The following is a 14,686-nucleotide window of genomic DNA, read 5'->3' on the forward strand; positions in this document are numbered from 1 at the left end:
TGATTGATTGACTTTTGATTTTTTATCGACACTTTTTAGCACCGCTTTTTTGGGCTACTTCGTGGCGGTCAGTTTTTATTGGTGGAGGAAGCCGGAGTGCCCGGAGAAAACAGACCCCGGTCCAAAAATTGGACATTCACAGTGCCGGGCGGATCCAGAACTTTCATAACTTTGAGAGGGGGAAAGTGGACTCCAGTCATCAGCTGATCATGCTTCATTGATTCCCTATATAATCAACCAAATTTTTCCCACAAAAGGGAGAGCTTGGGTCCGGCAACCCCCTTGATCAGCATATGATTCAGAGCTCAAACATGTATGTGATCATGGAATCTAGACTGAGAGAATTCCGGTCGAAAAATTCTTTTACGACTGATAATTTTTGTTTGTTTGCATTTTTTTTTTTGCCCATAACACGTTTAAGGGCAAACACTCCTATTTAGGATTTACTATCCTTGCTCTGATGGAGAGTCTACTGACGCTTTCAGCAGCTACATTTGACTTATGTGTACATCTCAGTTGTCTTGCTGATGATTTTTCCCATAAACATAATCAGTATTTCTATCTATCTTTTATAGTTTTCAAGATAATATCCAAACACGCAAAATACTTGTAAGCATTGTCATTAAAGAGCAATGTTGGCTGACGATTTCGGCCATGTTGACTTATTCATTGATCTTGTCCGGCTTGCCGATCATTTACATCATTTAAGTGGCCATCTATCTATAATAGTTTTGGAGACAAGAGACAGAATAGTAAAAATCGTCAATTTGCTCATTTATCATTTCTATATATAGCTGATATAGTTTTTCAGATATTAGGCAAAAACGAAAAAAAAGAGTAAACATTAATGTCATAAATGGAAACATCTGACGATTTCAACAATATTTGACCTACAAAATGTATTTATACATATTGTCACGGGCTAGCTGACAGTTTTTGCTATTAAAGTTTCACTCTATGTATCTACTTTAATTTTCCAAATAATATGCAAACATGAATAACAAGAGCGCACACGCTGAAGTGTATCTTTATTTTTACTCATTGATTTCATGCATGTTGAAGGCTGTAATATAAAGGTTTTACTACAAGTATAACACAAACGTGACATTATCAATTTTCTATGAAAATGAGGTCATGGTCTGATGAACCGTGACATGCCAGACAGACATGTACACCCGGCTTACAATCATTCAAGACACCAAATATAGTAGTCCTGTAGCAATAGTACATGAGAACCAGATCAAACCACACAACATATTAATATTAACCAAAAAACTTATCATTGACCAACGAATCACGAAATGGAGGTTTATGCCTCAAAACCCTGCCGGACACACATACAAGTACACCTGACAATCATTCCATAACCAAATATAGCTGGCCTTATACTTTTAGTATGTGTTATAGTAATCTCAGGATAAACTGACAAAATTACGAAAACTTATCATTGACCAACCAACTATGAAATTGAGGTCTAGGCCTAATATGAACCCTGACAGACAGATATGTACAACCTACGTACAATCGTTCACTTCAACAAATAATAATTGACATATAGCTTATAATATCTGAGAAATCGACCAAAACCACAAAAAACTCAACAGTGTCTGATGAACGATAAAAATAAGGTTAAGATTATATCATAGGCGGATCCAGGGGAGGGGGCATGGGGGGCCCGCCCCCCCCTAATTCGTGGGAAAAATTTGGTTGATTATATAGGGAATCATTGAAGCATGACTGGAGCCCCCCCCCCCCTTTAGGTCAGTCAGCGGGCCCCCCTTAGGGAAAGTTCTGGATCCGCCACTGTATATTACCCCTGCCAGTAGGCTATGTACACCTTACACTAATTTTATATACTAGTATACACCAAATTTAGTAGACGTATGTCTTATAGTATCCGAGATATGACCTTGAACACGAAAACTTGACCTTCTTCACTGATCCATTAAATGAGGTTGAGGTCCAGTGAAAACTATATGACAGTCGTGAAGACATTTCAAACCAATGATCACCAATCATTTAACAATAAGAAGATATGTAATATTTGCAATGGAGGCAACTAGTCATAGGGCACTGGGCTACACATTTGAGCTATTGTAGGTTATTGTATGAACTTGACAAATTAGCAAAACATCCGTATTGTAAGCTACGAAGGACCCAGATATGACAAAATTGCAAAATGTGACATTATGCAAACAATCAATTTTGTGGTTTAATACAACAATTAGATCATAAATACAATTGTAATTTATATGTCTCTGAACTCGAAGGAGAATTAAAAATTAACCGTTTGCGTCCCTTATCAAATGACAATACCCCAAAGGATTTACTTAAAGGAGTAGGTCCAGTAAGACCCCTTTTTGGCCCCAAAATATAGCAGTTTTACAAAATTGTTCAAATGTAAACTTTTATTTATTTATTGGACAGTAGAATGCTTCTGCTACATAAATATGGGCTGTTTTTGACTATACAATGCACATATATTGGGTACTAGCACCATTAAGTCATGCTAAATTACTGAAATCTTCACAATTCTAGCATTATAGTTTAATTTTAGACGGTTTTCGTGTAAAACGAAAGTGGCCGCATTCGTGTTCATCTTTAATATTGAAATGTAAGTTGTATTTTACGATAATACATAACATATATAAAGGTTGAGGATGAACACGGATGCGGCCACTTTCATTTTTGACAAAAACCATCTGAAAAGTGACATTTTTTTGGCATATTTGGTAGATTTTTCATATTTGAGCTTGAATCGGATCGTTTTTAATGACTAAATCAGTTAAAATCTTTAACATAAACTAATTGATTCAAATGAAATAGACAATTAAGTGTTTAAAGAGTGCTCTAAATCTTTCGTCAGATGAACCTGAAATATGAGGCCAAAATCGGTCCTTACCGGATCTACTCCTTTGTTTAGAAACCGCAAGTTTGTACTCCTACAAGAACATTAAAGGTGTGAATTAAAAACGATGCCGAAAAAAGTAAAATTTCAAAAATACAAACTCAAAGGGATATTAAAACGGAAACTCTTTTATCTAAATATCCAATAGCAAAAATCAAAAGCTCAGAAAATGCTGTATTAAACAGACTTTGGATACGAAAGAAAAACATATAAATCGAATGATGACTTCAAACTGCATTTTGAAGGATTTCGCAGGACTACCAAGGTTTTCAGTATCAGACAGTTTTTGAAATATAGGATAATCTATATTGCAATGTCATCTAAAAAAGTCTTATGCGTTATATATAATATATTATTATGTTATATTGTTATGAATATGTTGTATATAATATATTATATATAAATATATTATTTAATATTTGACTGTAGTGGAGAAAGTGGTTTTCATCTTCTTAACATAGTTGCAAAGTATCAATAATGAGTGGATGTACAGACGAGATGTTTCACTTATAAAGATCATCATTAAATTGTGTTTTGAGTTATATCCCTTTTAACAGAAATATCAATAAGGAGACAATTGGAGATGTTCGAATTACTATGAATAAGAATTGATATATTTTAATGAGAATGCTTATAATTTGACAATGTTGGTTATGCATCTTTTAACCTAGTTAATCTGCAATAGACAACTGTACGATGTGATTTTATGGAGGAGTTTTTTTCAGTTTATTTGCTGTATGTACATATAAAAAAGATGTGGTATGATTGCCAATGAGACAACCCTCCACAAGAGACCAAAATGACACAGAAATTGACAAATATAGGTCACCGTACGGCCTTCAACAATGAACAAAGCCCATACCGCATAGTCAGCTATAAAGAGGCCCCGAATGACTATGTAAACAATTTAACAATAAAACTAACGGCCTTAAATTATGTATGTACAAAAAATGAACTAAGATTATTCGAAATATATATATAGATTGAATAAACTTGCATTGACAAAAATTCTAAACACACGGTAAAATTAAGCATCTCAAAGAACCCCAATATTTCAATATAATTTAAACTCAATTGAAATTGGTCAGAAAACGCAGAATAACCATTTGTGTACAATTTCATACACTTATACTGAAGGACTGTCGACGCGTTGCAGTCAAAGAACACATATATATACCAAATATGTTGACACTATTACTCTTTTTAAAATAAGCAAAAAAATCACACAACAAAATCAACAATAGATATATAACAGAGAAACTTCATAACATTAGATATTTACATAGAAGAAGCATCCAGGTCTTTTACTTTCTGAATCATAAAGCTTTAATTAATACTCAACACCACCATTGCCATATATAGTGATCCCGTCTTTCTCACATACAAAACAAACCAAAGGCTCTTAGAGTATCTTCGATCACTTACGTCTAAGCGCATATTCAACAATGGGCTCTCTTCAACATTGTAGACACGAATAACAAATCTTCTATGTTGATCTTGTTTTGCTTATAATTTCGTCTGTTCTCCTTTATTGCTCAGAACAAACGATCCGAGGATTAAAGGAAATCACTTTAATGAAAAGTGACAGAATACGAATTTTTGGCAAAATCATTTTGTGGATTTCACTTCATCCAAAGTTTCTATTTATCTTTAATAATTTCTTTTTCATACAAGAACAAATGCAACTAGACAAAGTGATACACCCCCCTTTTTTCACCATTATAACAAAGTCAATGTAGGAATTTCTTTGAGATTTAATTGTGTCTGGGAGACACAATTGATGCTCCCGCAGATGTAATGTTTTATTTTAAAATACACAAAGTTGAGCATGGGAGCACAAAGGTTTATGTAGGACAGGGACTTTCTATAGTACCTGTGTAGGACTACCTCTTATTCAAATAAATACTCCTGTCCATCTGATGAGTTAAGACTTTTTCAACTGATTTTTATAGTTCGTTCTTATGTTGTACTGTTATACCACTGTCCAAGGTTAGGGGAGGGTTGGGATCCCGCTAACATAATTAACCCCGCCACATTATTTATGTATGTGCCTGTCCCAAGTCAGGAGCCTGTAATTCAGTGCATGGTTGTCGTTTGTTTATGTGTTACATATTTGATTTTCGTTCATTTTTTTTTTACATGAATAAGGCCGTTAGTTTTCTCGTTTGAATTGTTTTACATTGTCTTATCGGGGCCTTTTATAGCTGACTATCCGATATGGGCTTTGCTCATTGTTGAAGGCCGTACGGTGACCTATAGTTGTTATGTCTGTGTCATTTTGGTCTTTTGTGGATAGTTGTCTCATTGGCAATCATACCACATCTTCTTTTTTTATATCCTAAAATGACTAAAGTTCAACTTTCTGCCAAAAGAGCAATTATTTATAGGTTAGACACTACTTGGTCATTTTTTATGAAGATTTAAGCCCAAGGAGAAGTCGAGGACTTAAATCTTCATAAAACATGACCAAGTATTGTCTGACCAATTTAGAACATATTCACACTTTCGAGTGATCTTATAAAATTATCCTTTCCCATTGTAATATTCAAACCTAAATAAGAGTTCACTTTTTATTTAAGGAATGACTGTAATATTTTTTCTGTCTATGAAGAAATAACATAAAAAATTTGGTGCACACTGAATAACGCGCGTAGCGGGTTTTTTAACAGTGTGCACCACATTTTTTATGTTATTTCGAATACACCTTTTATGCAAGTCAGTATATACTAAAACAAGAGGCTCTCAAGAGCCTGAATCGCTCACCTTAATTCTTTTGGTTAAATCTCTCATCAATGATTATTTTGGCTTTTCAATTTATTTAAATGTTTTTTGGATCGTCCTATTTTCTTCAAAAGCCAAAAAAAATAATCATTTTCTCCTATGTTCTATTTTAGCCATAGGAGCTATGTTTCTTGACATACAAGGAAATAAAATATAAAATTTATACTAGATACTCTGAAACTCATTTAGCCTAAGTTTGGCTGAAATTGATACAGCAGTTTCAAAGGAGAAGATTTTTTAAAGTAAGTCAACATGATGAACAAATTGTGAAAAAAGTCTTTAAAGGGCAATACCTCCTTAAGGGGTCAATTGACAATTTTGGTCAAATTGACTTAATTGAAGATCTTACTTTGCTGAACATTATTGCTGTTTACAGTTTATTCTATCTATAATTATATTCAAGATAATAAACAAAAACAGCAAAATTTCCTTAAAATTACCAATTCAGGGGCAGCAACCCAACAACGGGTTGTCTGATTCATCTGAAAATTTCAGGGCAGATAGATCTTGACCTGATAAACAATATTACCCAACGTCAGATTTGCTCTAAATGCTTTGGTTTTTGAGTTATAAGCCAAAAACTGCATTTGACCCCTATGTTCTATTTTTAGCAATGGCGACCATGTTTGTTGATAGATCATAACTTCGGATACAATTTACAAACTAGATACCTTAAGCAACTTTCAATTAAAGTTTGGAAGTATTTGGCCCAGTAGTTTCAGAGGAGAAGATTTTTGTAAAAGATTACTAAGATTTACAAAAAAAAATGGTTAAAAATTGACTATAAAGGGCAATAACTCCTAAAGGGGTCAACTGACCATTTCCGTCATGTTGACTTATTTGTAAATCTTACTTTGCTGAACATTATTCCTGTTTACAGTTTATCTCTATCTATAATAATATTCAAGATAATAACCAAAAACAGCAAAATTTCCTTAAAATTACCAATTCAGGGGCAGCAACCCAACAACGGGTTGTCTGATTCATCTGAAAATTTCAGGGCAGATAGATCTTGACCTGATAAACAATATTACCCCATGTCAGATTTGCTCTAAATGCTTTGGTTTTTGAGTTATAAGCCAAAAACTGCATTTGACCCCTATGTTCTATTTTTAGCAATGGCGACCATGTTTGTTGATAGATCAAAACTTCGGATACAATTTATAAATAAGATACCCTAAGGAACATTCAGTTAAAGTTTGAAAGTATTTGGCCCAGTAGTTTCAGAGGAGAAGATTCTTGAAATAGTTTACGACGACAGACGACGGACGACGACGGACGCCAAGTGATGGTATAAGCTCACTAAAAATGACAAAGTTCAACTATCTAAAAAAAAAGTAAATATTAATAAAAATCAATAACTATATATATATACCCATAATGGGATGGACGGATAGTGGTAAAACAAAAATATCAATAAAGAGCAGCAACTCCTAACGAGTCGTTGACGAAACATTCCATAGTCGGCAGTGGCGGATCCAGAACTTTTCATAAAGGGGGGCTCTGACTGACCAAAGGAGGGGCCCGCTCTAGTCATTCTCTATATTGGTCAATATCTTTAATTGTGTTTACATAGGCGGTAATGGTAACGTTTCTTCAATCCTGTAGCTCAGTCCATATCGTAAACTTGGATATGTATGATAGCTCGTTTCGAAGCTGTGCCATTTTCACATATGTGGTTGAATTTTCGGGGTACAAAGTGAGATTACTTTTTCCGTAAATTAGCATACCCCGTACATCCTTTCGTGATGCGGCCCCTGTGGTAAAATATCCCATTTTTAACACAATAACTTCTTTGAAAATTTAATACTTTGAACACATTTAATAGCTCCATAGTTTTTACACATTTATTCCATGTTCCTTTACTTTCCTAATCACCACAAATGGTTAAGCTCAGACATTAGTAAGAAATAGAAACATGTCCAATATCACTACACAGAGATTTTTTCTTTACACGTGACTTTTTGAGTTACCTCATTTCTAGGCGCATTTGGGAATTAACCAAATTTCTCCAACGAAAAGGGGTCCGCACCCCTGGGTCAGTCCTTCTAGATTAGACTAGGCTGTGGCTTTTGTTGCTTAAATAGATTTACCAAGAAAAAAAGCCAAGTGTATTGAGGCTTTCACAGTGGTCTGTTGGATATGGCTTTGGTCATTGTTGAAGGCTGTACAGTGACCTATTGTAAATTTCGGTGTTTTTTTGTCTTTTGTGGAGAGTTGTCTCATTGGCAATCATACCACATCATTTTGTATTTGCACAGGAGAGGTCTTTATTGATGGCGAGCCCAGGGTAATTCTTGCTGTCTATTGTCCATGTAATAGGATCTCTCTGGTGTTGCTGACGTCGTATTGAGACATGGATGACTATATACTTTTCAGGGTGGAAACATTTGCCATTTCTTACAGCGAGGTTCGGTTTTTCGGCATCTTGTTTTTCTGATGCGTGCGAAGAGTTCGAGTCATTAACAAACAGTCGAGCGTTTTGTGTTGTTGCTTCTAGGTCAGAAAGAGTTGGGGACCAATAACATTACTCAAGACAGTCCAACTAGTGATTTTTAGAGATACTGATTTATGTTGGAGAGGATCTGTCTTAACAATTAGTACACAGATGCCCCACTCGCACTATCATTTTCCATGTTCAGTGGACCGTGAAATTGGGGTCAAAACTTTAAATTGGAATTAAAATTAGGAAGATCATATCATAGGGAACATGTGTACTAAGTTTCAAGTCGATGCGACTTCAACTTCATCAACCAGATGCTCCGCAGGGCGTAGCTTTATACGACCGCAGAGGTTGAACCCTGAACGTTTGGGGCAAGTATGGACACAACATTCAAGCTGGATTCAGCTCTAAATTTGGATTGTGATTAAATAGTTGACACAGCATAGGTTTCTGACACAGAATGAATGTGTTCTAATGAACTTAAAATTTTTGTTTTCTCTTAGAGCAATTCACTATGCTGTTGAATATTAATCCTCTCAAAAAAATGTTTGAAGAAATTTTCTTTTTTATTTATGAAATTTCAAATGAGAAAAATTGAACCCAATTTTTTTAATCACATCCCCCTTTCCTTTATTCCAAAACTAATCTCAATTAAAATTTCTAATGGAGTTTGCAACAATAACTACTCATTTAAATACATCATAAAATATTAAGATGTAAAAAACTGCTTGTTATCACTGAATGGTAAAGATTATTTTAATTTATCAGTTGGTAGTAAAAAGTGAATATACATTGTATATTGTATATAACAAAGATTTAAGTTGATTCTGGACAAAGGAAGATAACTCCAATTAAAAAAAATCTTGCTATTGCAAAATATTTTGCAATTAGATATTTCTTGCTTACTATTCTGGACAAAGAAAGATAACTCTAATTAAAAAAAAAATTGCTATTTCACAATATTGTGCAATTAGATATTTCTTGCCATTGTGCAATACTGTGCAATTGAAAAGACTTGCTATTGCACAATACTTAATATAATAATTTTAGATCCTGATTTGGACCAACTTGAAAACTGGGCCCATAATAAATCAAAGAGCTGAATAGCTCTGAAGGGAAAGACGGCCCTTGTTTCTATTTAATTATTTTTTTTGGGAAAAGGGGGGGGGGGTATCTTTTGATAGTCTTCATATAAAGAATGAAAAAAAGAACAGCTAGAACATGTAGAAAGGTTGACGATATTGAAATCAATTGTTGTTTAATGTAGTTTCGTTTCCTTAGTTTGGGATTCAATTTGGACCAATGGAAGAGATCTGCATCTTCTAAATCTAAACATATGATTAAAGTTGATAGTTAATTATCTAAATTTCAACTGAATTCTGTCATTTCACAACAACTACAATGTTTTTTGAAATCTTAATTGTGTACCACTGAACTGCGGGCTGGGGCCATTTTCCATTTTTTGTGACAGTACTCTTAGATTTTTTTTTTAAAGTTTTTTCTTAAGAAAGTTTGGACTGAAAAATCTATTCAGTTTTAACTTTCCATTGATAAAGTTCCCAGTTACAACTCTCATCACAGGGAAACAGGCAGGGGCGTAGCTACCCGGAGGCACGACAGCACGTGCATCCACGTCGTTTTCACAACAACAAAAAAAGCAGAAGAGAGAGAGATGAGTTAGTCAATCGGAATTGGAGACTTTTGGTGTCTTTTCCGTCTATCCCGGATATTAGTTTGACAACCTAGTTACAAGTGTTGATGAAGCTGTTCATTCAGAAAAAGATCGTAGCTCCATAGTTGCGTGCACATTGATTCGGCATGCAAAAAAAGAAATGGCAAAATAAAAAAATATAAATTGAAAGGAAACAACTATGTTGTCACTTTTTTTAATTGATGAAATATCATTAAATAACGACATTTGGTTTCAAAATAATTGGTTTTTTTGGGGGAAATTATGACAAAATCGGAAGGTTACTTGTATCTTTTACAAGATTTTTACTTTTGAATTTTTAATACTCAGTCTAAGATATGTAGTTTTGGAGCACATTTTACAGTGTACAGTTCATCAGTTTGGAATGAGATGTACCAATCGGCATTAGAATTATCAGATCCCTTCGATATCGTTGAAAATATGCCGAGGCGATGTGGTTGACAGACTACCGGAACCAATCACCCTGCAACCACGCCAAAACAGTATTGGAAAGTCTCATTATTTTTTGCGTTCATAGACCATATGATAAGGCAACTGGAGAGTGCATGGGTCGCGTCAAGTTATCAGAAAATCGCTTCTTTGTGCTGTATCTGCTTCATCGTGTTTTAGGAAATATCACAAACGAACAAATCTCAATATTGTCTGAAACATACGAAACTGACCTAGCATGTAATTTTGACGAATTCAGTTGGGAGGTCGCTCGATGCCGAACACGTATGCTGGTTTATAACATCTCGCGAGTGCTACCATGCCATGATGGCCCTGAGATCTATCAGTCACGGTACTACGTATGTAATTGAAAACAAATGTACGATCAACAATGAACAACGAAAGTTACATAGCATTACTGCATATTCATCGGGATTTCAGTGTGAATGTTGACAAAGTAATAGAGAAGTTTGTTTCTGCCCAGACCCGAAGAGCAGATTTTGGACAATTTTGAGTAAATACTGTATCACAAATATGTGTTGTTTATGTATTACTATATTCAGAAGATTTATTAATAGTTTTACATTCATAAATTTTTATCTACATATAGCTCCTCTTTTAACTGTCTTATGACCGAAAACCGAAAAAAAAAAAAAAATGCTGCATAATAGGGTCCCAAATTTTTTCGCCTCGCTCCGCTCGGCGTTAGTTGCTTCCACATCATTTCTTTCCAAGCTACGCCCCTGACAGGTACCAATAAAAAAAACAATATGATTGATGTAAACTGTGTGAAGCTTGTTTCCAAATCCTAAATTTGAAATATTTGTAAATTTCATGAATAAATAGGTTTGGTTTAAACAACAAAATGCAACATTTTTTTTTTTTTTTTTTTACCATTACAATGATTATGTTGGTCTGAGACTACTATAACACTATGTGTTATAGTAGTCTCAGTGTTGGTACACAAAAATTTAGTTTTAATGGAAGACTACTAATCCAATGAAATGTCACATTTTAAGTGTTTAGATACATAAACTTTTATTTTAGTGGATAATTACTCAACAATTGAGGTGCTCCTGAATTGGAGGAAGATTCTCAAAACAGAATTTTTACAGAAAACAAGAGGCTTTCAAGAGCCTGAATCGCTCACCTTAATTCTTTTGGTTAAATCTCTCATCAATGATTATTTTGGCTTTTCAATTTATTTAAATGTTTTTTGGATCGTCCTATTTTCTTCAAAAGCCAAAAAAAATAATCATTTTCTCCTATGTTCTATTTTAGCCATAGGAGCTATGTTTCTTGACATACAAGGAAATAAAATATAAAATTTATACTAGCTACTCTGAAACTCATTTAGCGTAAGTTTGGCTGAAATTGATACAGCAGTTTCAAAGGAGAAGATTTTTTAAAGTAAGTCAACATGATGAACAAATTGTGAAAAAAGTCTTTAAAGGGCAATAACTCCTTAAGGGGTCAATTGACAATTTTGGTCAAATTGACTTAATTGAAGATCTTACTTTGCTGAACATTATTGATGTTTACAGTTTATTTCTATCTCTAATTATATTCAAGATAATAAACAAAAACAGCAAAATTTCCTTAAAATTATCAATTCAGGGGCAGCAACCCAACAACAGGTTGTCTGATTCATCTGAAAATTTCAGGGCAGATAGATCTTGACCTGATAAACAATATTACCCCCTTTCAGATTTGCTCTAAATGCTTTGGTTTTTGAGTTATAAGCCAAAAACTGCATTTGACCCCTATGTTCTATTTTTAGCAATGGCGACCATGTTTGTTGATAGATCATAACTTCGGATACAATTTACAAACTAGATACACTAAGGAACATTCAGTTAAAGTTTGGAAGTATTTGGCCCAGTAGTTTCAGAGGAGAAGATTTTTGTAAAAGATTACTAAGATTTACGAAAAATGGTTAAAAATTGACTAAAAAGGGCCATTACTCCTAAAGGGGTCAACTGACCATTTCCGTCATGTTGACTTATTTGTAAATCTTACTTTGCTGAACATTATTGCTGTTTACAGTTTATCTCTATCTATAATAATATTCAAGATAATAACCAAAAACAGCAAAATTTCTTTAAAATTACCAATTCAGGGGCAGTAACCCAACAACAGGTTGTCTGATTCATCTGAAAATTTCAGGGCAGATAGATCTTGACCTGATAAACAATATTATCCCTGTCAGATTTGCTCTAAATGCTTTGGTTTTTGAGTAACAAGCCAAAAACTGCATTTGACCCCTATGTTCTATTTTTAGCAATGGCGACCATGTTTGTTGATAGATCATAACTTCGGATACAATATACAAACTAAATACCCTAAGGAACATTCAATTAAAGTTTGGAAGTATTTGGCCCAGTAGTTTCAGAGGAGAAGATTTTTGTAAAAGATTACTAAGATTTACGAAAAATGGTTAAAAATTGACTATAAAGGGCAATAACTCCTAAAGGGGTCAACTGACCATTTTCGTCATGTTTGACTTATTTGTAAATCTTACTTTGCTGAACATTATTGCTGTTTACAGTTTATCTCTATCTATAATAATATTCAAGATAATAACCAAAAACAGCAAAATTTCCTTAAAATTACCAATTCAGGGGCAGCAACCCAACAACGGGTTGTCTGATTCATCTGAAAATTTCAGGGCAGATAGATCTTGACCTGATAAACAATATTACCGATGTCAGATTTGCTCTAAATGCTTTGGTTTTTGAGTTATAAGCCAAAAACTGCATTTGACCCCTATGTTCTATTTTTAGCAATGGCGACCATGTTTGTTGATAGATCATAACTTCGGATACAATTTACAAACTAGATACCCTAAGGAACATTCAGTTAAAGTTTGGAAGTATTTGACCCAATAGTTTCAGAGAAGATTTTTGTAAAAGATTACTAAGATTTACGAAAAATGGTTAAAAATTGACTATAAAGGGCAATAACTCCTAAAGGGGTCAACTGACCATTTCCGTCATGTTGACTTATTTGTAAATCTTACTTTGCTGAACATTATTCCTGTTTACAGTTTATCTCTATCTATAATAATATTCAAGATAATAACCAAAAACAGCAAAATTTTCTTAAAATTACCAATTCAGGGGCAGCAACCCAACAACGGGTTGTCTGATTCATCTGAAAATTTCAGGGCAGATAGATCTTGACCTGATAAACAATATTACCCCCTTTCAGATTTGCTCTAAATGCTTTGGTTTTTGAGTTATAAGCCAAAACTGCATTTGACCCCTATGTTCTATTTTTAGCAATGGCGACCATGTTTGTTGATAGATCAAAACTTCGGATACAATTTATAAATAAGATACCCTAAGGAACATTCAGTTAAAGTTTGAAAGTATTTGGCCCAGTAGTTTCAGAGGAGAAGATTCTTGAAATAGTTTACGACGACAGACGACGGACGACGACGGACGACGACGGACGCCAAGTGATGGCATAAGCTCACTTGTCCCTTCGGTACAGGTGAGCTAAAAATGAATAAAATTGTTTCTCTCCCCTATCTCATGTATCCCCACGATCTTTGTTTACTTTGAAAGTTGTTCACCTACAAATAAAGTATTGCATGTTGATGTTTGAATCATCTACAGCAAACATTATTATGATTAAATTTAACAAATACCAATGTGTAATTAGTGCACAATCTCTGAGAATGATTTAAATAACCAGTGAAAAATATCCCTGCTTCTGCGTAGTGTGGCATACCAAGAATGACGTCACTATAAATACAATGTAGGTTGGATATATTTAGAATATCTCGTCATACTGATTTTTCCGGATTGTAAAAGAAATATAAACAGTGTAAAGGAGAGCTGAACAAGATACGATAATTTCGTGAGAAACAGAAGGGAAATGTGTAAAAAAGTGTTTAAAGTCAAACTATTCATTTCTGAGTCTCCTTCTCTTCAAGAAGATTTGTTGGGGGGTTTTCCACACTATAAAAACAAAATGAATGATGTGAGGGAATGTCACTATGGTCAACCCCATAGGGGATTGACGGCTTGAAGCCGTCTTCCCCAATCAAAGAGCTGAATAGCTCTGAGGGGAAAGACGGCCCTTGATTCTATTTAATTATGTTTTTGGAAAGAGGGGGGGGGGGGGGGTATCTTTTGATAGTTTTCATATGAAGAATGAAAAAGAGAACAGCTAGAACATGTAGAAAGGTTGACAATATTGAAATCAATTGTTGTTTATGTAATTTCATTTCCTTAGTTTAGGATTCAATTTGGACCAATGGAAGAGATCTGCATCTTCTAAATCTAAACATTTGATTAAAGTTGATAGCTAATTATCTAAAACTCAACTGAATTCTGTCATTTCACAACAACTACAATATTTTTTGAAATCTTGATTGTGTACCACTGAACTGCAGGCTGTGGCCATT

Source organism: Mytilus edulis, chromosome 12 (genome assembly GCF_963676685.1).
Source record: "Mytilus edulis chromosome 12, xbMytEdul2.2, whole genome shotgun sequence".
Classification (NCBI taxonomy): domain Eukaryota; kingdom Metazoa; phylum Mollusca; class Bivalvia; order Mytilida; family Mytilidae; genus Mytilus; species Mytilus edulis.